This window comes from Mauremys mutica, chromosome 7 (genome assembly GCF_020497125.1).
Source record: "Mauremys mutica isolate MM-2020 ecotype Southern chromosome 7, ASM2049712v1, whole genome shotgun sequence".
NCBI classification, from domain to species: domain Eukaryota; kingdom Metazoa; phylum Chordata; order Testudines; family Geoemydidae; genus Mauremys; species Mauremys mutica.
The window spans coordinates 84,749,884-84,771,041 of record NC_059078.1 but is presented as its reverse complement, the minus strand read 5'-3'; the positions used below and the strand labels follow the sequence as shown (position 1 = coordinate 84,771,041).

Below are 21,158 nucleotides of genomic sequence, written 5' to 3'. Positions count from 1 at the left end.
CCATACAGAGTCACACCTTACTCCACAGGTAGACCCATGGACTTCAGTGTCTCACTGTGAAAGGCATCATGGAGATTTTAATGTTTTCTTTGATGCATCCAGCATTGGCAGTTGTTGGAGACATGCTGGCTGGACCATTGGCTTGATCTGGTATAGAAATATCTATAGAATCATAGGATATCAGGATTGGAAGGGACCTGAGGAGGCCATCTAGTCCAACCCCCTGCTCAAAGCAGGACCAATCCCCAGACAGATTTTTGCCCCAGATCCCTAAATGGCCCCCTCAAGGATTGAGCTCACGACCCTGGGTTTAGCAGGCCAATGCTCAAACCACTGAGCTATCCCTCCCCCCGAAATTATACACTAAGGCACTGCTGGGAAATGAACCCACAATCTCCTGTTTGCTAGGCAGGTGCTTTAGCCAGCTAAGCCATGGTGCCTGCCATGATCCTACAGCATATACTATATTTGTATGAAGTTTGCCAGTTTAGAGTGTTGAAAGTGGTCTTAATAATAATATTTATTAAAATTTTTCTTGTCTTGACACTTTTCATCAATAGTCTTTGTACCCAGGTGCCATCCCAGGTGCACCCTTGTAACCTAAGGTGGCACTGTTTCAGTTTCCCTTTGTGGTTCCAAAAATAACTTATACACACCCTGAGTCTTTACTTGGAGTCTTATGTATTTAATACCATCTGGCTCTCCAAAGATCCCCTTTTGCCCTCTCCCCCAATTTTAGGGTTTCTCAGCACTCCTTCTAGGACTGTACTTCAAATCCTGGTCTCCTTGGCCTGTAAAGTCTCCCCTCAGGTTTAGGGGTTTCAAAACCCTCTTGCTGATTTCTTCCTCCTTGACTGGGCTTGGAGTCTCATTTTGAGTCAGCCACCCAGTCCCTAATCAGTCTCTTGATCTTGTCCAGGTGGATCTAATAATCCCAAGCACCTGTCTGCACTATCTGGGGGAGAGGGGAGCCTTACCCCACCCACTCAGCAAAGCTCCTGGGGCCTTTAAAGAATTTGGTACGGGATGGCCCTGTACATTTCCTCTCCCACACACTGATTGCTCCCCGAGATCATCTTCCTCTCTTCCAGTTATTGCCTTTGTCTGCCTCCCTGGACATGTGGAATGGGATAAATGGCCTCTCTCATGAACCCCTCTGGTCTTAAAGAGCCAGTACCCTGTTGGTCCCCTACACTTTTATATAAGAAAATGTTTTGATAATCTTAAAGGAACCCTTCTTAAACATTTTTAGTGCTCTTAAGACAAATAATAACTAAAATCTGGTGGTATTCTTGGGTATAGATTTTTTTTAACAACTCTGAGTCACTATATGATTTTCACTGGGGAGAAAGAACTAACAATTATTGAAAAATCATAAAATGACAAAGAATTTTTTGGAAAAACTGAATTTGTACAAAAATGTAAATTGTCTTCTTTCACCTTTATTTAAATGTAGTTTTCATATACGCTGCCAAATTGATAGAGGAATTCAGTTTTCAACATTATTAACACACAGAACAAATTAAATTGCAGTACAAATTCCCCACAATGCCTAACTAATATTCCTTGGCTTTGTCCCAGAGGGAGATAGTATATTCTCTGTCTGCTGAGTCAGCCAACAAGTTATAATGGCATCTTTTTATGTTGACACTTATTCATTAGGAAATGGGCGGAGACTACCAAGTAGTTTTAACACATGCCACTGATTAGCCATCAAGTGACAACAGCTTTTGGTCATCTCCAAGTATTTAGTTATTATATGTTAGAACTGCTTTAGAAAATTCAAATTTTATTCAGTGTGGACCTGGTCCAGCAAAACACATTTAGTTTCCACAAGGTTTCTGCAGCATGGAAAGCAAACTTTGTCTTTGCTGTGTCATCTTAAATATTCCAAGTGCATATATCTTAGAAATACAATACTTTTTAAATATGCCTTGAGAAGTTTTTCTTTGAACCTGTTCTAAAACAGATAGCTCTAACACACTGTCCTATTTCTTCATGAGGATCTGAGTTGTATAACTGTTATTAATCATTTGAGAGGAGATGAAAAAGTTCTTTGCCTTTCATTTCCATGGCTCTGAGCTTTTTAATTTTTGTAGAATAAAATCAAGGAGTTTGATCATTGAAACAAAATTAATTTTAAAGGTTATATCATTCAGTACAGAATGAATGAAATGAAATATTTGTTGTATGTATTAAAATGAAAGAAAATAGGCCAGCATCATGAAAGGATCAGTTCCCAGTTACATATTTATTGTATTATCTGAATTATGTTGCATGGAATCCATATATTTTTATGGATTATTTATAAAATGCATACAATGAAGAAATGTTGAAAGTTAATCGTATTACTCACTCAGTAGAATTTAGGTTTGTTACCGCACTGTTTGATGGAACATTTCAAAGCCAGCTTCTCTCTGGTAAAATGGGATGCTGCAAGCAGTGTTTCTCCACTCATTGTACTACAGAAAATGAATCTGTATTGTTAAACTTCAATTTTATTAGAAAATTATGGCACACAAAAGAGAAAAGAAACAACTGCAATATGATTAGTTGCCAGAGAAATCCTCTCAGAGTCTCATGTGTCATTCTGAGTTTAGCTGGAATAAGCAATACTATGTACTGCATAACAAATTATTGTGTTTTCAATATAGTATTATGAGTAAGTAGGTGACAGAAGAATAACCGATTTTAGTAAGATCAGCTTAATTGGAACTGCATATGTAACATGAAAAGGAAGAATTTCATTTCTTTTCTCTGGTTGCATAGAAAGTCCATCCAAGAAAGCTCTCAACACTACAACATCAGCACAAACTCTGTGACTGATTGTACTCTGATGGCATGATACTACTTTCAGCTGATTGTGGAGGCAGCAGCCTTATGACACCATGGAGCAATGTAAACAATAAGGATACACATGCAAAAGAAATGGAGCATTCTCTAAGCTGGAGGGATTGTTTATATTGGTTTCACAGAAACTCCATCCATTAAAGTTACTCAGTATGATATTGCATGGCTACAAAATTGGATCTTGAAACACAAGAAAGATTACATCATTGGCTGATCAGTGATGAGGACAGGACTGTATTATTTACCAACTTTAGAGAACTGTTTTTCTAAAGTAAACCTTTTATGGGTGTCTCACACAGAACAAATGAAGCATGAATAAGCTTTACCAGTGAAGCAATTGGTGATATTTTTTCACTTTAGTTTCTTCATTTATTTCATTGATCAACAATAGTAAGGGAATCCATGTTTGCCAAAATGTCTCCTTTCTGACCTACCGCCTAAACATTATTTCCCTTATTTCAGCATTCAGAGCCTCCTAACCGTCTCTATAACTTCATCATTGTTGTGAATGATATGGTCAGACTAAAGTTTGTCCCATGCATCTAGTCCTTTGACTCAACAGTCCATTTTCAGCCCCATTCACTTTAGAAGTGATGCTCAATATTGTTTAATTAAGTGAATTAATAGACTGGTGGAATTACTTTGAACTTATTGATCAGAGGAGAAAAGCAAGAAGGTAAGAATTTTTATTCAAAGAGCCCACCAGCCTGTCTTTCCTCTAATATATTTCAGATCCTGCTGATCCAGCATACTTTCTTTCTTCTCCTTGTCCTGTTTGTTTGTAGATTTACTGTTTACATTTACATATTTTTCACACACTTCTCAGTAGACTCAGTAATATCGATAAAGCACTGACCTAGATTTATTTAAAACTATCCAGGAAAGAGGAAGAAAAGTGGTAGGAAACAAGAAGCTACATGCGAAGCCAGGCTTCTTTGGGAAGATCATTATCTGCTCCTCCTCCTCCCTGCCTCCTTAAGCGTTAAAAGTGTTCCAAGCAGTGTAAAAATGATTTGAGTAACCTCAGTTGACTTGTGCTTCATTCTTTTTGGTATTTATTTTTTTTCTATTTGTGCCACTGCTGGTCGGAGTAGAATGTGATGGTACGCTGCAATAGGCACCTCGTCATCCCATTCTATTCTGGTGTATTGTCCGAGTGATGTGTGTTTACAGTTTTGATGCCCTGATATGATGCAATGTAACATCAAAAATTAAATGTGAATGTAGGTAAGCATAATCTTGATCCAAATCACATCTCACACTATTGTAGACTTTCCACTGAGTTCCACAAGTTTTGCGTCAAGCCCATAATGAGGGATGGTTCTCAAAAAATTGTGAGTCATTTTAGAGAGATGTACAGGAATATCTGAGAGAGGCTTTAGTCCCTTGGTTGTCTTACTGTAGTTGATCTGGACTTACAGATCCTTATTTACAGTTCTTCTTTGAGTGATTGCTCCTATGCATTCCAGTCAGGTGTGCGCACCGCGCGTGCACGGCATCTCGGAACTTTTTTACCCTAGCAACTCCGGCGGGCCGGCTGGCGCCCCCTGGAGTGGCGCCACTATGGCGCCCGTTATATACCCCAGCCGGCCCGTCCGCTCCTCAGTTCCTTCTTACCGCCCGTGACGGCCAGTTGGAACTGTGGAGTGCTCTCTGTCCTCCACCACCCTAGCTCTCGCTACTGTTCTCTGTATATAGTTCGTTTAGTACTTAGTGTAGATAGTTTTTGATAGTTAGTTAGGTTTTAGGATAAGGTTAAGGGGGGTATCCCCTCCCTTTCCTCCCCCGGTGCGGGCTCATGGCCAAGGCACCGGGCTTTAAGCCCTGCGCATCGTGCCAGAGGCCTATGCCAATCGGGGACCCGCACGACGCCTGCCTCCGTTGCCTTGGCGAAGGTCACCGAACAGATACGTGTTCTTTCTGTTCTGCCTTTAAGCCGTGAACTCGTAAGGAGCGGGACATTCGATTAAAACAACTCCTAATGGAGGCGTCGCTCCAGCCCCCGGCACCGTCCGCGCTGGCACCGAGAACTTCATCGGTGCAGAGCGCACCGGCGGCCCCGAGCCGCTCCGGCACCGTGGCTCCGCAGCCTCAGCCAGCGGCTCCGAAGACCCGGCACCGCTCGCTCTCGCCTTCTAAGAAGCGCAAGCTGGCGAAGGCGATTGCTAAGTCCCGCGCGGAGGACTCAGCAGCGATGACGATGGCGCTACCTGCGGCCCCCGCGGTAGCCGTGCACAAGACGTGCACCGGACCGTTGACTCCGGCACCGCAAGGGCCGTCGAGTCCGGCACCGCCACGCTCCCCGGCACCGACCGTGGTCGAGCCCCGGCTGCCATCTACGCCGGAGACATTCTCCTCGGCGCGCGAGCTTATACAGCTCATAGAGGCACCGAGCCTCCGGCCCCCGGCACCGCCGGCGCGGGCTGTCGTGTCTGCAGGAAAGCCGGCCATGATGACCCGGCCGCCCTCTCCGGACAGACGGCACGGACGATGCTCCCGGTCCCGGTCACGTTCCTGGTCCCACCGCAGGTCACCGTCCCGTCGCTCGCGATCTCGGCACCGCTCGCCATCGCGGTACCGGTCGCCGTCTCGACGTCGGTCGCAGTCCCGGTACAGTTCGTCATCGCGGTACCGGTCGCACTCCCGGCGTCGCACCAGATCCCGATCGCCGTCGCGTCGGCACCGACGGAGGTCTCCGTCCCGGCACCGTTCCCGGCACCGCGACTCGCGGAGCCGCTCCCAGCACCGCAGATCTGGATCCCGGTCGAGCTCCCGGCACCGGTCAAGCTCCCGGCACCGCGACAGACGTTGGCCTCGGTCACCATCCCGGTACCGTGAAGACCAGCACCGATCCTCGGCACCGTCCGGGGCCGGACTGCCTCAGTCAACGGCGCAATCCATCATTGCCTCGGCACCGCCATGGCCATCCCGCCCTGCGTCGGTCGCCTCCGCGGCGGACAGCAATGGACTCCAACTGCCTACCCCACATGGTCAACCTCAGGGGGCACAGCAGTGGGGATTCTGGGTGCCATGGGCCCAGTATGAGTCTCAGGGGGTGCCGTTGCCCCCAAGAGCCCCTGCCTCCGAGCGCAGGGTACCAGAGGCGACTGTTAGCCAACCGCCCCCTTCACCACCACCCGAGCCTGACCGCGAGAGGACCATGCAGCCCGAACCAGTCGACGAACAGTCCGCAGGTCCTTCGACTGAGGTCGTCGTCCAGGGCTTGTCCTCGTCGTCCTCACCGGACGAGGCGGTGGCTGGAGCTTCTACCAAGGAGCCTCCACCAATAGACCTGAAGGCTCACCAAGACCTGCTTCGCCGCGTGGCGACGGCCATGGATCTTCCCGTGGCGGAGGTTCAGGAGGACGAGGATCCTATCACAAATGTGGTCGGAGCGGAGGCTCCAGTGCGAGTGGCGTTACCGTTCATACGGACAATACAAAAGAACGCCACCACACTCTGGCAGACGCCGGCGTCCATCCCTCCTACGGCTCGTGGGGTCGAGCGCAAATATTCAGTCCCCCCCACGGGCTACGAGTTCTCGGCAATGTTGGACGAGGGAAAGAAATCGTCCAGGTCCTCCATCACGGCCGCCCTTGACGCCGCGGACTCGGGAGCTCGGACCTTAGCCTCCGGCGTGACGATGCAGCGCATCTCCTGGCTGCAGTCCTCCACCCTGCCGCCGGAGGTGCAGTATACGTTACAGGACCTGCCTTTTGACACGCAGGATCTCTTCTCTGAGAAGACTGACTCCCGGATCCAGACTCTGAAGGACGGTCGCATTGCCATCCGCACCCTCGGGATGCACACGCCGGCTCCACAGCGCAGGTCCTTCCGGCAGCAACCCCCCCAGTCCTTCCATCAGCAACACTACCGCCCGTACAATAGCAGGCGACCGGGCCCAAATCGCCGTCGTCCTTCCGGCAACAGGCGTAACCAGGGCCAGGCCTCTTCCAAGGCCCCTCAGGGGTCCAAGCAGGCCTTTTGATGGGACGCATGAGGACGGCCCATCACTCTCCCTACCGGATCCTACCCTTCTCTTCCACAACCGCCTCTCCTATTTCTTTTCGGCGTGGTCCCAAATAACAACGGACAACTGGGTGCTTCAAACAGTCCAGTTGGGATACCGCCTTCAATTTGTTTCGCCCCCCCCTTCCCACCCACCCTCCCTGTCCCTCTTCAGGGGCCCCTCTCACGAGCAATTCCTCCTACAAGAGGTCCAGACTCTGTTGAGCGTGGGTGCCATAGAGGGAGTGCCTCAAGACAGGCGGGGCAGGGGATTCTATTCCCGTTATTTTCTCATCCCCAAGGCGAAAGGAGGGCTACGTCCTATCCTGGACCTTCGCGAGCTGAACAAATACCTGCTCAAGCCCAAGTTTCGCATGGTCACCCTGGGGACCTCTGGATCCGGGAGACTGGTTTGCCGCCCTCGACATGAAGGACGCCTACTTCCATGTCGCGATCTATCCTCCTCATCGACGTTACCTCCGTTTTGTGGTCAACAATGCCCACTACCAGTTCGCCGTGTTACCATTCGGGCTCGCTACCGCACCGAGGGTGTTTACCAAATGCATGGCAGTGGTTGCCGCAGCCCTCCGCCGTCGTCAGATACACGTCTACCCGTATCTCGACGACTGGCTGGTTCGCGGACAGTCTCGACAGCTGGTAATGGGCCAGATGACAGAAATCCTGTCCCTCTTTCAGCGACTTGGTCTTCTCATCAACGCCGAGAAGTCCACTTTGATTCCGTCACAGCGGGTGGAGTTCATTGGCGCGGTCCTCGACTCCTTGTTGGCCCGAGCCTGCCTACTGCAATCTCGACATCAGACGATGGTCTCCATCATCCGGGACTTCGTCACCTTCCCGACCACGACGGTGCGCTCCTGCCTCCGCCTCCTGGGCCACATGGCATCATGCACGTATGTCACCGCATACGCGCGGCTCCACCTCCGCCCGTTCCAGTCTTGGCTCGCGTCGGTGTACCGGCTGCATCGAGACCCCATCGACATGGTGGTCAGGGTCACCAGGCCGACCCTCGAGTCCCTCAGCTGGTGGCTCGACCCGGAGGTCGTGTGTGCCGGAGTCCCGTTCCACCCTCCTCGCCCATCCGCCACTCTGACCACGGATGCCTCAGCGCTCGGTTGGGGAGCTCACCTCGGCGACCTTCACACCCAAGGCCTTTGGTCGCCCCAAGAGCTCGCTCTCCACATCAATGTCCGCGAGCTGCGAGCGATCCGTTTGGCGTGTCGCACCTTCCGCGCCCGCCTACAAGGCCGCTGTGTGACAGTGTTCACGGACAATACAACAGCAATGTTCTACGTGAACAAGCAGGGCGGAGCCCGCTCCTCCCTCCTCTGCAAGGAAGCGATGCTCCTGTGGGACTTCTGCGTCACCCACTCCATTCACCTGGAAGCGTCCTTTCTTCCGGGAGTGCAGAACACGCTGGCCGACCATCTCAGCAGGTCGTTCCTCTCCCACGAGTGGTCTCTCCGTCCCGATGTAGTACACACAATCTTCCAGAGGTGGGAGTTTCCCCAAGTAGACCTATTCGCGTCCAAGGAGAACAGGAAGTGCCACCTGTTTTGCTCGTTCCGGGGTCACTCGCCGGGCTCCCTGTCGGACGCCTTCCTGTATTCCTGGAAGGATCACCTCCTCTACGCCTTCCCTCCGTTCCCGCTCGTGCACCGAGTGCTACAGAAGCTTCGGAGGGACAGAGCCAGCGTCATACTCGTGGCTCCGGCCTGGCCGAGGCAGCACTGGTACACCCTGCTGCTCGAGCTCTCCGTTCGGGATCCCATCCCCCTTCCGTTGTGGCCGGACCTCATCACCCAGGACTTCGGCAGACTCCGCCACCGAACCTGCAGTCCCTCCATCTTACAGCTTGGTACCTGAGTGGTTGACCCACACAGAGAGGGACTGTTCGGCGGCAGTACAACAAATCCTGCTAGAGAGCAGAAAGCCTTCCACTCGCTCCACCTATCTGGCGAAATGGAAGCGGTTCGCGCTCTGGTGTGACCAGCGAGGCCTCAATCCCTTCGTAGTCCCTGTCCCTACCATCCTGGACTACCTCTGGTACCTTAAGGAGCAAGGTCTTGCGGTCTCCTCCTTGAGAGTTCACCTGGCAGCAGTGTCCGCCTTTCGTCCATCTGTGGAAGGTCGGTCCATCTTCTCCAACCCGATGGTTTCCCGCTTCCTTAAAGGCCTGGACCGCTTGTACCCGCCGGTGCGGTGTCCTGCCCCGACCTGGGATTTGAACCTCGTGCTGGCCAAGCTGATGGGTCCCCCCTTCGAGCACTTGGCCACGTGCTCCCTGCTCTACCTCTCCTGGAAGACAGCCTTCCTCGTCGCCATTACATCAGCGAGACGAGTCTCTGAGCTCCGTGCTCTAACGGTTGATCCACCATACACCGTCTTCCATCGAGACAAGGTGCAGCTTAAACCACATCCGGCCTTCCTCCCCAAGATGGTGTCGGCCTTCCACCTCAACCAGAGATCTTCCTCCCGGTCTTCTTCCCAAAGCCGCATGCCTCGCCTAGGGAGCAACAGCTTCACACCCTCGACGTCCGCAGGGCCCTCGCTTTTTACATCGAGCGGACGAAGCCCTTCCGGCGTTCGCCCCAGCTGTTCATAGCGGTTGCTGACCGCATGAAAGGCGAGCCGATCTCCTCCCAACGCATTTCCTCCTGGGTCACAGCATGTATCCGGATCTGCTACGAGCTTGCTCGCGTGCCACCATGCCGCCTCACTGCTCACTCGACGAGAGCGCACACCTCGTCCGCCGCCTTCCTGGCCCATGTTCCCATCCAGGACATCTGTCGAGCGGCCACCTGGTCTTCGGTCCACACCTTCGCCTCCCACTACGCGTTGGTGCAGCAGTCTCGAGACGACGCAGCCTTCGGCTCTGCGGTATTACACTCCGCCACGTCTCACTCCGACCCCACCGCCTAGGTAAGGCTTGGGAATCACCTGACTGGAATGCATAGGAGCAATCACTCGAAGAAGAAGAGACGGTTACTCACCGTAGTAACTGTTGTTCTTCGAGATGTGTTGCTCCTATCCATTCCAGACCCGCCCTCCTTCCCCACTGTCGGAGTAGCCGGCAAGAAGGAACTGAGGAGCGGACGGGCCGGCTGGGGTATATAACGGGCGCCATAGCGGCGCCACTCCAGGGGGCGCCAGCCGGCCCGCCGGAGTTGCTAGGGTAAAAAAGTTCTGAGATGCCGTGCACGCGCGGCGCGCACACCTGACTGGAATGGATAGGAGCAACACATCTCGAAAAACAACAGTTACTACGGTGAGTAACCGTCTCTTCAGGCATCAGAAGAAATTCTTGCTACTACTTCTGAAGTTTGTGCATGCCACAGAAGGGACAAATATGGGTTATTTGTATTTCTAGCATCAGTATTTATAAGTCTATGTATTTTTCCACTCTACAATTTGTGGCAGAATTATTGCAACATAAATGACACAGGTAATGCATGTCCTAAACAACTAGTTAGGAATAGGGCTTTGTGAAATGACCACCTTTTACTGCACCAGAAGAATGGATACAGTACTACTCCTTCAATGTCACCTAGAGACTATGAGAGATGCCCCAAGTCCCTAGCAAGGTGACTTTACAAACCATGGAGATTCCCTAGGAAGTGTGAAATGATTTAATGATTCTTTTATTCTAATAAACTGTTGCTAGGGAACAGGTTTCCCTTAGTACCACAATAGGGATTATGAAGTATCTCTATCCCAGCCCATAGGAGTCACTAAAGAAGGAGCATCTCACTACTTCTGTTATGGCACAGGGGTATATAACAAGGTGATAGATCCCTTTTAAGGACTAAGGGGCATGGAGCTAGACAGCCCTGTTCAATTATCAGACCCAGCTGGGAAGGGCTGAGAATGCTCAGTTGGAGGGGGCTGGCCCTGGAGGAGAGAAAGGGCTGCAGAGTAAAAGACCCCTGGCCGCTGTAGCCTGTGTTGTTCAGAGGAATAGCTTTCTTTTGAGTTACTTTGCTTGTTTAACTTAATAAATGTGTCCTGAGGGAAGGGGCTGAAAGAGACTTGGGTGTGGTGTTAATCCTTTCTGGACTGCAAGAGATAGACCCATGACCCTGTATGTGGTAAAGAATGTGGATGTATGGTCGGCCTGTAGAACTGAGGGGAAAATGAGGCAGCAGAAGAGAAAACAGAGCTATTCCCCAACAAACATAGGTGTAGGGTGCAGAGACCTCTCAGTGTGCACCAGCATGAGTCACAGCAGCCAGCATCTCCAACTGAGCTCTGTTGGGTCTTTATAGGGATTACTGACCCCCTTCTAGCTGTATCAGATAACTGAACAGAGCCAGTTGTCCCTATCCTTCTAGTCCTTAAAGGGGCAGTCCACTTTGTTATAGGGCGGACAGGAGAATGGTACCCATTTAGAAGACTCTTACAACTTATGGTCATGTTCTGTTTGGGGGTCTTCGTCCCACCTTTTTTGTATCCCATGGCAGGGGCAAGGAGTGAGGTTGTACTCCAGTCATGGGCAGGCATTTCTCTGGTCTTTTAGTGTTTTACCTCCCCCTCACCCCCCCCATCCTCTCTTGCCCCTCCCAACTGGTTGCTTGACCTTGCCTTGAGATAAGGAGTTGAGGCAGTCTTTAAATCTGTGCTTATATATTCCCACCATACCCAGTAACACTTTTGCTGTATCCCTTATTTTTTCTCATTGTACTAAAAGCCCCATCTGGTTGTGGGAAATGCAAGACACAGTCTCTTTGTTCATTGTTATTTACATATATTAGTATTAGATGTGAGTATTAAAACGTCAAACCCAAAATTCAAACTCAGGCTGGCAAACAAGCCTATATACTAACAAAGACCTTTATGAGAAGGGGAGGAGGCAGCATAATAGGCTGCATTCAAGAAGACCCTGCTCGGAGGGTGCACCCCATTAACTCCTTATGGGGAAGGGGAAGGGGAGCAAGGAGCCCAGTGAAAGGGATGGCACCAGTTTCGTGAGTGTGTGTGTGTATGTGTGTGTGTGAGAGAGAGAGAGAGAAAATGAACCACATCCATCTCAGGTTCACAAGCATGTGTGAAGTTCTATGCAAGCTGTTTACACAGCCCAGCTATGAAAAAAGGGGTGAAGGAACTGGTCTTATTTTAAATAGGAAAGAAGAGATTTTAGAAGTGACTTAACAGAACTTTAAATTAAAGATTTATAAAACTGATGGAGGTATATTTGTCATAATAGTAAAGGATTCAAAAATGAGAATTTCTGAACTAAAAAAGATAATGGGGAGCTTAGGCAGAACTATTTGATGCCAAGGGTAATAGGTATATGGAATAATACCTATTATAATAATTCTAATATATTAGAAGTGAAGAGTATAAGGGACTTGGAGAAACTAGTGTTATTTCTAAAGTTGGAGGGGATAGAAAGGTACTTGAGAAACCTGAAGATGGGATTAAGGTAAATAAAAATGGACAAGTATTTTCATCAAATTATTATTTATTTTTATTGTTGAAGTGCCTAGCCACCCCAGTCAGGTATTGGGACTCCATTGTGTCAGACTGCACAAACACATCACAAAACATGTTCCTAAATGCCTTGTTGTGAAATGGTCATTATTGTGTTTTTACAACCTTTTAATTCACCACTACAGCAACACTCAAACTGAAGTAAATCTAAAGCATCATATTCAAGGGGTAAATGACAATAATGTGAAACTCATTCTCTGTGGAATATCTTCTGAATTCTAATCTTAGGTGGCAAATTTTTGTTTGGTAAAATGGCCTTGGAAATTCATTTTGTTCTAGTAGATTATTAGTTGCTAGTATAACAATAAAGTCAGTATTATTTCATCTGCTCAACAGTTATTTGCAACTCAGGAATGCACAGATCATTCTGATCGAGACAAATTTCATTTAATAACTCACCTTTGCTCTGGGAAGCAGAAATGAATAAATGCTCGCAAAACATATTGCATACACTTTATCATCGAAATGCATGTCTTCAGTCCATTGAGAGAAAGATCATCTGATGTTTCCTGGATTGAGGGTACTGTGTGACCTATTCTCCATAAAATTCTATAGAGGCATTACAGAAAAATATCATGAGAGCAACAGTTTTTTCATAAGTGTGTATTTAGTAATTGGAATTTGAGAGTGCTTTTTAATGGTTCTCCCAAACCTGTCCCATAGTGATTTAAAATAGTACATTTAGTATAATTTAGTCTTTTAAAGCAGCAGTGCATATTAAAACATTAAGGCACTTTTTAATGAACTGCCTTCTTTTTTCAAAGTGGAGATTAAATTTGCTTCTCATCCTTAATTCAACTCATATTCAGCCATATATTTAAAAAAAGTATTTAACAAGCACATAAAATAGATCAGTGCTGTATTTTCTGCCTTGCACAATGAAGGGTGATAATATTGATATTCGGAACAGCAACGGCTCTCAGGCGTTTTCCTTCCTTAGACAAACTGGGAAAGAACCATTATTCCATATTCTGCAGTGGCAGACTCTTTGTTCTACTTCTGTTGTAGAGTTGGCCCTGAATTTGAATGAGGAATGTAAAATTACAACAGATTAAGGGCCTCTTATAGCCCAACTGAACGTGTCACTTTATGACTCAGCTTGATTTTCAGACATATGCCAGAAAAACTCTGTGACTAGTCAAATATGATTCACAAATTGAAATAGAAATGCTTGCTGTCAGCTGGGGAAGTCTGCACTTCCACTTCTGCCTGTATGGACATCAGCATACTGTTACCAATGATAAGACATGTTTAATGATGCCTTCTTCTATCTACGCAGTCCAATTTGTGTTGAAGATGTTGAAACTATGAATTTGACACTGCATTGATATATAGTCCTGGCAAACTTAATGCTGCAGATTACTTTTCCAGGCATCTTCCTTTAAATAGGCAGCAGGTTTAAAACAAACAAAAAGAAGTATTTCTTCACACAAATGCACAGTCAACTTGTGGAACTCTTTGCCAGAGGATGTTGTGAAGGCCAAGACTATGACAAGATTAAAAAAGAGCTAGATAAATTCATGGATGATAGGTCCATGAATGACTATTAGTCAGGATAGGCAGGGATGGTGTCCCTAGCCAGGGGTGGCAGGTTTGTAGAAATTTTGGTGCTGTCCAGAACCGCCCCCCCCCAAACTCTGCCCTCCACCTGCCTAAGGCTCTAAGAGGGAGTTTGGGTGGGGGGAGGAGGTCTGGGGTGCAGGTATTGGGCTTGGGCAGGGGATTGGGGTGCCGGAGGGATGCAGGGTGCAGGCACTGGGAGGGAGTTTGGGTGCAGAAGGGGTGAGAGGTTGGGCTCTGAGAAGGAGTTTGGATGGGGGGGTCTGGGGTGCAGCCTCTGGGATAGAGTTTGGGTGCTGGATGCAGGCTCTGGGATGGGGCAGGGGGTGGGGGTACAGGAGGGGGTGAGGGGTGCAGGCTCTGGGAGGGAGTGCAGAGGGCTGGGGTACAGGCTCTAGGAGGGAGTTCGGGGGCGGGAGAGGGTGTGTGGGAAGGGAGTGGGGGTGCAGGCTCTGGGAGGGAGTTTGAGGGTTGCAGGGGGTGTGGAGGGAGGGGGTGCAGGGGTGAGGGCTGTGGGCTGGGGCTGGGTTTGGGGTGTGGCTGGGGATGAGGGGTTGGGGTGTGGGAGGGGGCTCAGGGCTAGGGCAGAGGGTTGGGGTGTGGGGTGAGGGCTGTGGGATGGGGCTGGGGATGAGGGGTTCGTGATGCAGGAGGGCCTCAGGGCTGGGGCAGAGGGTTAAGGTGTTGGGGGGATGAGGGCTCTGGTTGGGGCTGGGGATGAGGGGTTTGAGGTGTGGGAGGGGCTCAGGGCTAGGGCAGAGGGTTGGGATGCAGGGGCATGAGAAATCTGGCTGGGGGTGCGGGCTCTGCGGTGGGGCAGGGCTGGGGATGAGTTTGTGGTGCAGGCAGGCTGTCCCAGGGGTGGGGCCAGAGAGGACTCCCCACAGCCCTCTCCCCGCTGGCAGCAGTGAGCTCTGGGGGGAGGGGCCCCCATCTCCCCCTGGCCGCACACTCACCCTGCACCACTGTCACTGCATGTGCTCCTAGGGCCCCTCTCAGGTCCAGGAATGTAGTCTCACTGGGGGTGAGGGATGGGGCTGCCCCTTGCCCAGCGTGAGGCAGGAGTGGTGACTGCAGGCAGTGAGGGCCCCTATGCTGGTGGAGGGTCCTGCCGGAAAAAGGAAGGGTCCGAGGCGGAAGGGCAGGGTAAGGGCAGCCTGCCTTGCCACTAGTAGTTGGGGGGCACTAAGACCCTGTGGCAACAGTTGATGACCAGAGCCAGCAGAGTGGAGTTAGCATGGAGCTGCAGGGGAGGCAGGGACGGTCCAAGGGAGGTGCATAGGGGCAGCAAGTGGGGACCGGGGGACACTTGGGGGAGATGTGTGGGGGTGGAAGGCAGGGCCAGGGGAGAGACCCAGCCCCAAATATTGGTGGAGCTGGGCCCCTGGGCCCTGAATATTGCTGGAGCCCAGGCTCCACAGGCCCATACAACTCACCGCCCCTGTCCCTAGCCTCTGTTTGCCAGAAACTGGGAATGAGTGACGGGATGGATCACTTGATGATTACCTGTTCTGTACATTCCCTCTGGGGCACCTGGCACTGGCCACTGTCAGAAGACAGGATACTGGGCTAGATGAACCTTTGGTCTGACCCAGTATGGCCGTTCTTATGTTCATACAGTCTGCATGTGCCACCTATACAACAACTGACAGTGCTGAAGCAAATGTGCATTTCATTCTCTCCTGGGACACTAGGATTTGTAAAGACAAATCAGCTGCTTCAGTAAAAATTGTTATTCCCAGCCAAAGCTATCATAATAGTCTGGAATACTGCATCAAATCAGGTCTGCTCTAGCTGCAGCATTGGAAAACACTGTGCCCCCTTTGTTTAAACTGTCTAAGCTATCTTTCTTGGAAGTCGTCTTGGATTTTGGTGACCTCCTATGTAGTTGTCAGCTGGTGATTTGCTGCTGATTATTCTGATTTCTCATACTGTGATTGTCATCTTTGCCAAGGGAGTCCTGCTAAATCTGGACAAAGAATTGTGTATGATATTCCCAAAACTCCACTCTTCAACAATATGGACTGTGCCAAGTTTTATGCCAGAATACCTCAGGTTCATATTAGAGATGGGCATTAACCAAAACCTGAGATTTGAACAATCTTGAACTTCACCAGACTGTTTTATGAGGATTCTGGAAAAGTTGCTATTGATAGTAGCTGGAACAAAGCATTACATAAAAGAATTAAACTGTTTCTTAAGAAACTACAGGGAAACTCCCCATTGTATGACTGATATTCTGCCAAAGCCAATATTATGAATTAATTTTCTTGCAACAGCCAAACCAAGCTCCCATGACAATCAACAAAACAAAGACTTAAACAGAAAATGCAGAGGCAAGCTGAAATATATAGAGAACTTTGACTGTGATTATTAAAGGCTGGGGGTAAAGAATTTGAACACAGAATAAACTCTCCATACCCTAACTTTCAGTCAAGTTTTCAGATAAATGGAACTATAATCACAGTTCAAGGGGTGACCACAAGATCACTGAGAATATCTTCCATTTTCAGTTAATGTCCACACTATGCTAGATCTCCAATATCCTGCATATGAAGAGACAATATTGACAACACTGTCCTAATTAGCTTACCACCTAGACTATCATCTGTTCCAGAATCACATTTGATGTTCCAAGTGCTTAATGTTACCCAAAATGGGATTGTGAAAATTGTCCCATTTATTTTAAGGCCCTTGTTACAAGTTCATCTTGTTTCCTACTTGGGAGACATTCAGTGTTCATTTGTCAATATTCTGACAATGGGTGCTTGGTTCCTAGATGATGTGATATCCACTTTTTGTGTGTTATTACCAAAACAGCTGTTTCCTCTTACTCTGGCTCAAGTTTTATGATTGTTGATTTTGCTTTTTATTACACAAGGACTGTAATACTGTTCATGGACTCAATCAAAAGGGAAGCCTGTGTATTTTGAAAAGTGCTATAAAGTTATTTATGGTAACCTGATAGGCAGTAAGACCCTCATTGTCATAATACCCTCCCAATCTAGCTTGCTTCATAAGAAGTGTGATCAAAGCAGAAGATGGTTCAGGAGTGTTACAGGTGTCACATGAACCCAGGGGAGTTTGTTCCTCTGCTCAGGGAAAAACAGAGAATGCTCAGCTGGATCCTATCAAACCTGACTCCTCTAAGACAGCTGCACCTTGTATGTAACCAAGAGGCTTAAAAAGAAATAGCAAGTTTCCTTTCAGAGAAAAAAAGAGACAGGGAAGTCTTTAGGTAAAGGAAACTATGAAGGTACTTCTCCTGAACTTCTAGGGACTGGGATGTGTCTATCTTGGTGAAGTAATGAGGAAAATTGAGCATCTAAATGTTTTATTTCTGTTAACAGAAAGTTGAGAGAGAGGGGGCTGGACTCTTCTCCCCTCCCTCATCTCAGAACAATACATGTGAAAGTTTCTTGGAGGAAGAAAGACTTGGGCCAGACCATGATAGCTTGAGAGACGTAGGTAGATTGTACGTGCCCTGTAGATTTTAAAATGGTTATAACCTTTGTCAAATATTTGTATATTTTTCAAAATAAAAATATACAATTAGCTTATTTGTATATTTTTATTCTGAGGGAAAACACTGTTTTTTCTTCCACTCTCTTCTTGAGAAAGATGTCTCTTCCATTTTTGTGGAATATCGCTGCTAACGTTATAGCCTCTTGGGGCTGTTTCTTGGATATTTAGCCTCCTGAGGAGAGCTATCCTTACAGTTTTATATGCATGTTTTTTTCCCACTAGAAGTGATTCACTGATCCCTGCAGTCTTGTTACCAGGCACAGGAGGCTCCTAATATTATGATCTGTAGTGAGAGGTTTTTGACTTGATGCATTATTAATCTGTGGGGCTACTGCAGGGTGTAAGATATAGTGCATGGACTTGCAGAGATAGTGATATGACGGGAGACCTCCCCAGTTAGCGTGGCTAGATGTCCTGATTTTATAGGGACAGTCCTGATATTCAGGGCTTTGTATTATATAGGCACCTATTGTCCCACCTTCCCTGTGCAAGAAACAGTTGTTGCATGAAATGATCTGTTGCTTTGCTTGTATTTTTGTGGTCTAGTGCCTTGATGCCATTTTAGATAACTGTTTCTTTCCTCCATCCAAAGACTACACTTTATGATCATTTCATTAGTTTATTCTAGACTCTCAAAAGACCCCTCCCCATACTATTCAGCTTTGCCACTGTCAATGGAAGCTTTTGGGTAACATCCACATGTGGATCACTATGTTATGGTTTGGTTTTCAGGTACCTGTTGAACTGGTGCGGCTGTAATACTCATGGCTTCTTATCTGCATATAGGAAAAGTCATTGTAGATCAGTGGTGGGCAAACTATGGCCCACGGGCCGGATCTGGCCCCTCAGGGCTTTGGATCTGGCCTGTGGAATTGCCTCCTGTGGTGTCGCGGGCCCCGCATCACTCTCAGCAGTGGCTGGCCCAACGTCCCTGCGGCCCCTCGGGCCTTTGCACCCTGCAGCTCCCAGTGGCCGGGAACAGGGAACCATGGCCAATGGGAGTTTCAGAGGAGGTACCTGGGGGTGCGGCAAGGGCAGCGCATGCGGAGCCCTTTTGCCCCCCCTCCTCCAGGGGCTTCAGCGCTTCCCGGAGCAGTGCGGGGCTGGGGACAGGGCAGGCATGCAGGGAGCCTGCCCTGGCCCCGGTGTGTGCAGCTGCCACCCCTCCTGCACCCCACCCCCCCAACTCCCTGCCATAAGCCCCCTGCCTGCACCACACACCCCTCCTGCACCCCTACTTCCTGCCCTGAGCCCCCTTGTACACCCCACACCCCTCTTGAACCCCAACCCCCTGCCTTGAGCCCCCTGCTGCACCCCTATGCACTCCAACCCTGAGCCCCCTCCCGCAGTCTGCACCCCTCCTGCACCCCTGCCCTGAGCCCCCTCCCGCAGTCTGCACCCCTCCTGCACCCCTGCCCTGAGCCCCCTCAGACACCCCATACCCCTCCTCTGCCCCAGTCCCTTGCCCTGAGCCCCTTCCTGCACACCACACCCCCTCCCACAACCCCACGCCCCCTCCTGCACCCCAACGCCCTGCCCCGGCCCTGTATACAATTTCCCCACCCAGATGTGGCCCTTGGCCCAAAAAGTTTGCCCACCCCTGTTGTAGATGGTTTCGTTCAGTCTGACTTGAACTAAAGTTCTGCTCTAATGCTTATAGTGTGAATTAATGAATGCAAAGTGTTGCAAGTTCAAGGAATTCTAGGCCAGAGGCGAGGCACCAAATTGCAGTTTTTACAATGGATGTGAGATAGAAAAATGTCAAGGGAACAGAGTATGTCTCACTCCCTGTCTTTTCTCAATCATATACAGATACCCTGAGGTACCTGTCATGAGTGTTGCCACAGGGATCAAGCCAGTAGAGGGAACTTCTTAAAAACTATTTAACAAAACAAAATAAAACAAAACAAAAAACCCAACAACCTGCAAGTGGCAATTTCTTACTTCGAGCTATTTAAATGCAGTGCTTCATTCTCCAGTGCTGCAGATTGTGTAGATGTTACAAGCACTTTATTCACTTACATATAAGAAATGGAACAAATAAAATTTGTAGCATGCAATGAATCTGTAAGGCTGGTTGCTGCAGAATACTCAGCCACTTTGGGTTTATTAAAGGGGTGTACATTTGATCACTGATACTGCTACTCCTTTTGATGCAAACTAGTAACCATTTATAGGCTCTCCTATGGTGTTCATCACCGTAATAACACAATGTTTCAGTATATTTACAGATGGTGAACTGCAGAAGAAAGAGGTGAAGTGACTTGCAGAAGATTACAAGAAGGCTGTGGCAGAGCCAGGAATCTAACACACATCTTGTGGTCTACAGTCCACTGCCTTAATGGCAAGACTGCCTCAAATCTTATGCAACCCTAGAGCATACCTCAGCTCCAGGATTGTAAGGGGAATATTTTCCCCCATGTACAACATTAAACAACTGGTGGGCTATAAAGGTTTTCACTTTCCTCTGAGGTATCAGCCATTGTTGGGACAGGATATGGGTCTTGATAGGCCACTTATCTACAATGTATGATCCTAGATGGACCAATGAGCTTCCCTGATCTTGTAGGCTATGTAATCATTTGCTCCTTAGAACCCACTCCTACTGTGATACAAAACATCTAAATACTTCCTGTGTAGGCTTGGTCAAGTCACTTCACCTCTCTGTCCCTCAGTTCTCCCACCTGAAGAAATGGGAATGACATGTTGTGCTTAGCATTTTTCATGTATTGATTTCTATGTGTAATTTCAGAATTTTAAATAATGAATACAAGAAAATATGTACTAGAATGTGTCCCCTCCCTCTTCTACACCCTTAGCATCCGACGAAGTGGGTATTCACCCACAAAAGCTCATGCTCCAATACATCTGTTGGTCTATAAGGTGCCACAGGACTCTTTGCTGCCTTAGCCTAATGTTTGTCTAAAACTGTAAGCTGTTCATACACAGACCATGTCTTCCTTTGTTTGTACAGTGGCTAGCACACAGGGTTCTGCTCCTAATTAGGGTCTGTGGCTGCTGCTTTACTATACGTATTAATAAATTGTACAGTAAAAATTATTTTAAAGTTGGAAGTAATACAATGTACACCAAATTGAGCAAGGAGACTCATTGTTTGTGTAAAGTCCTATCTTCCCCGACCCCCATGTTCTCTTCTTAGTCATGCCAGGTATGTCTCTCTAGTATTTTGTAAGCACCGGAGTCAGAATCTGTGTTTTTAGTCTCTGTGACATGTCATACATGTCTACTGTGATATACAACTGTTAATTATCTGCATAGGAAAGAAGTGGTTAATATACTTACACAGTAAATGAAGAACTAGGTTCAATCCCCAGCTCCTACAGTTTTCCTATAGTATGACACCTTATACAAGTTGCTTAGACTTCAGTCCTGCAAACTGCTCCATGTGAGTGGACTCAATCAGCACCATCTTACAAGATAATAAGAGGTGTTTTTTCATCCCTACCACACCACTACATGTTAGAGATGGGTATTTTCCAAGAGTCTTCTGGGAGAGTGTTGAGGAAGAAACTGCTTATATTTGGTGGGTTGGGGGAATTCATGATCTATGAGGAAACATGTATGTGCTCTTTTTATTTAAAAAGGAAAAAAAATTACAACCCTGGATCTGAACACCAACCAGATTTTGGGCGTAGTTTAGGTGAGGATCAGAACTTCAGGGCTGGGGACAATCTCTAATTGTGTCT

At 48.3% G+C, this 21,158-nt stretch overlaps 1 protein-coding gene across 1 annotated transcript in view; it reads left to right on the top strand.

Moving 5' to 3' along the window:
* CTNNA3 (catenin alpha 3) overlaps positions 1-21,158 on the top strand; it is a 967,088-nt gene that overhangs the window by 52,799 nt on the left and 893,131 nt on the right. The window lies entirely within an intron of this gene.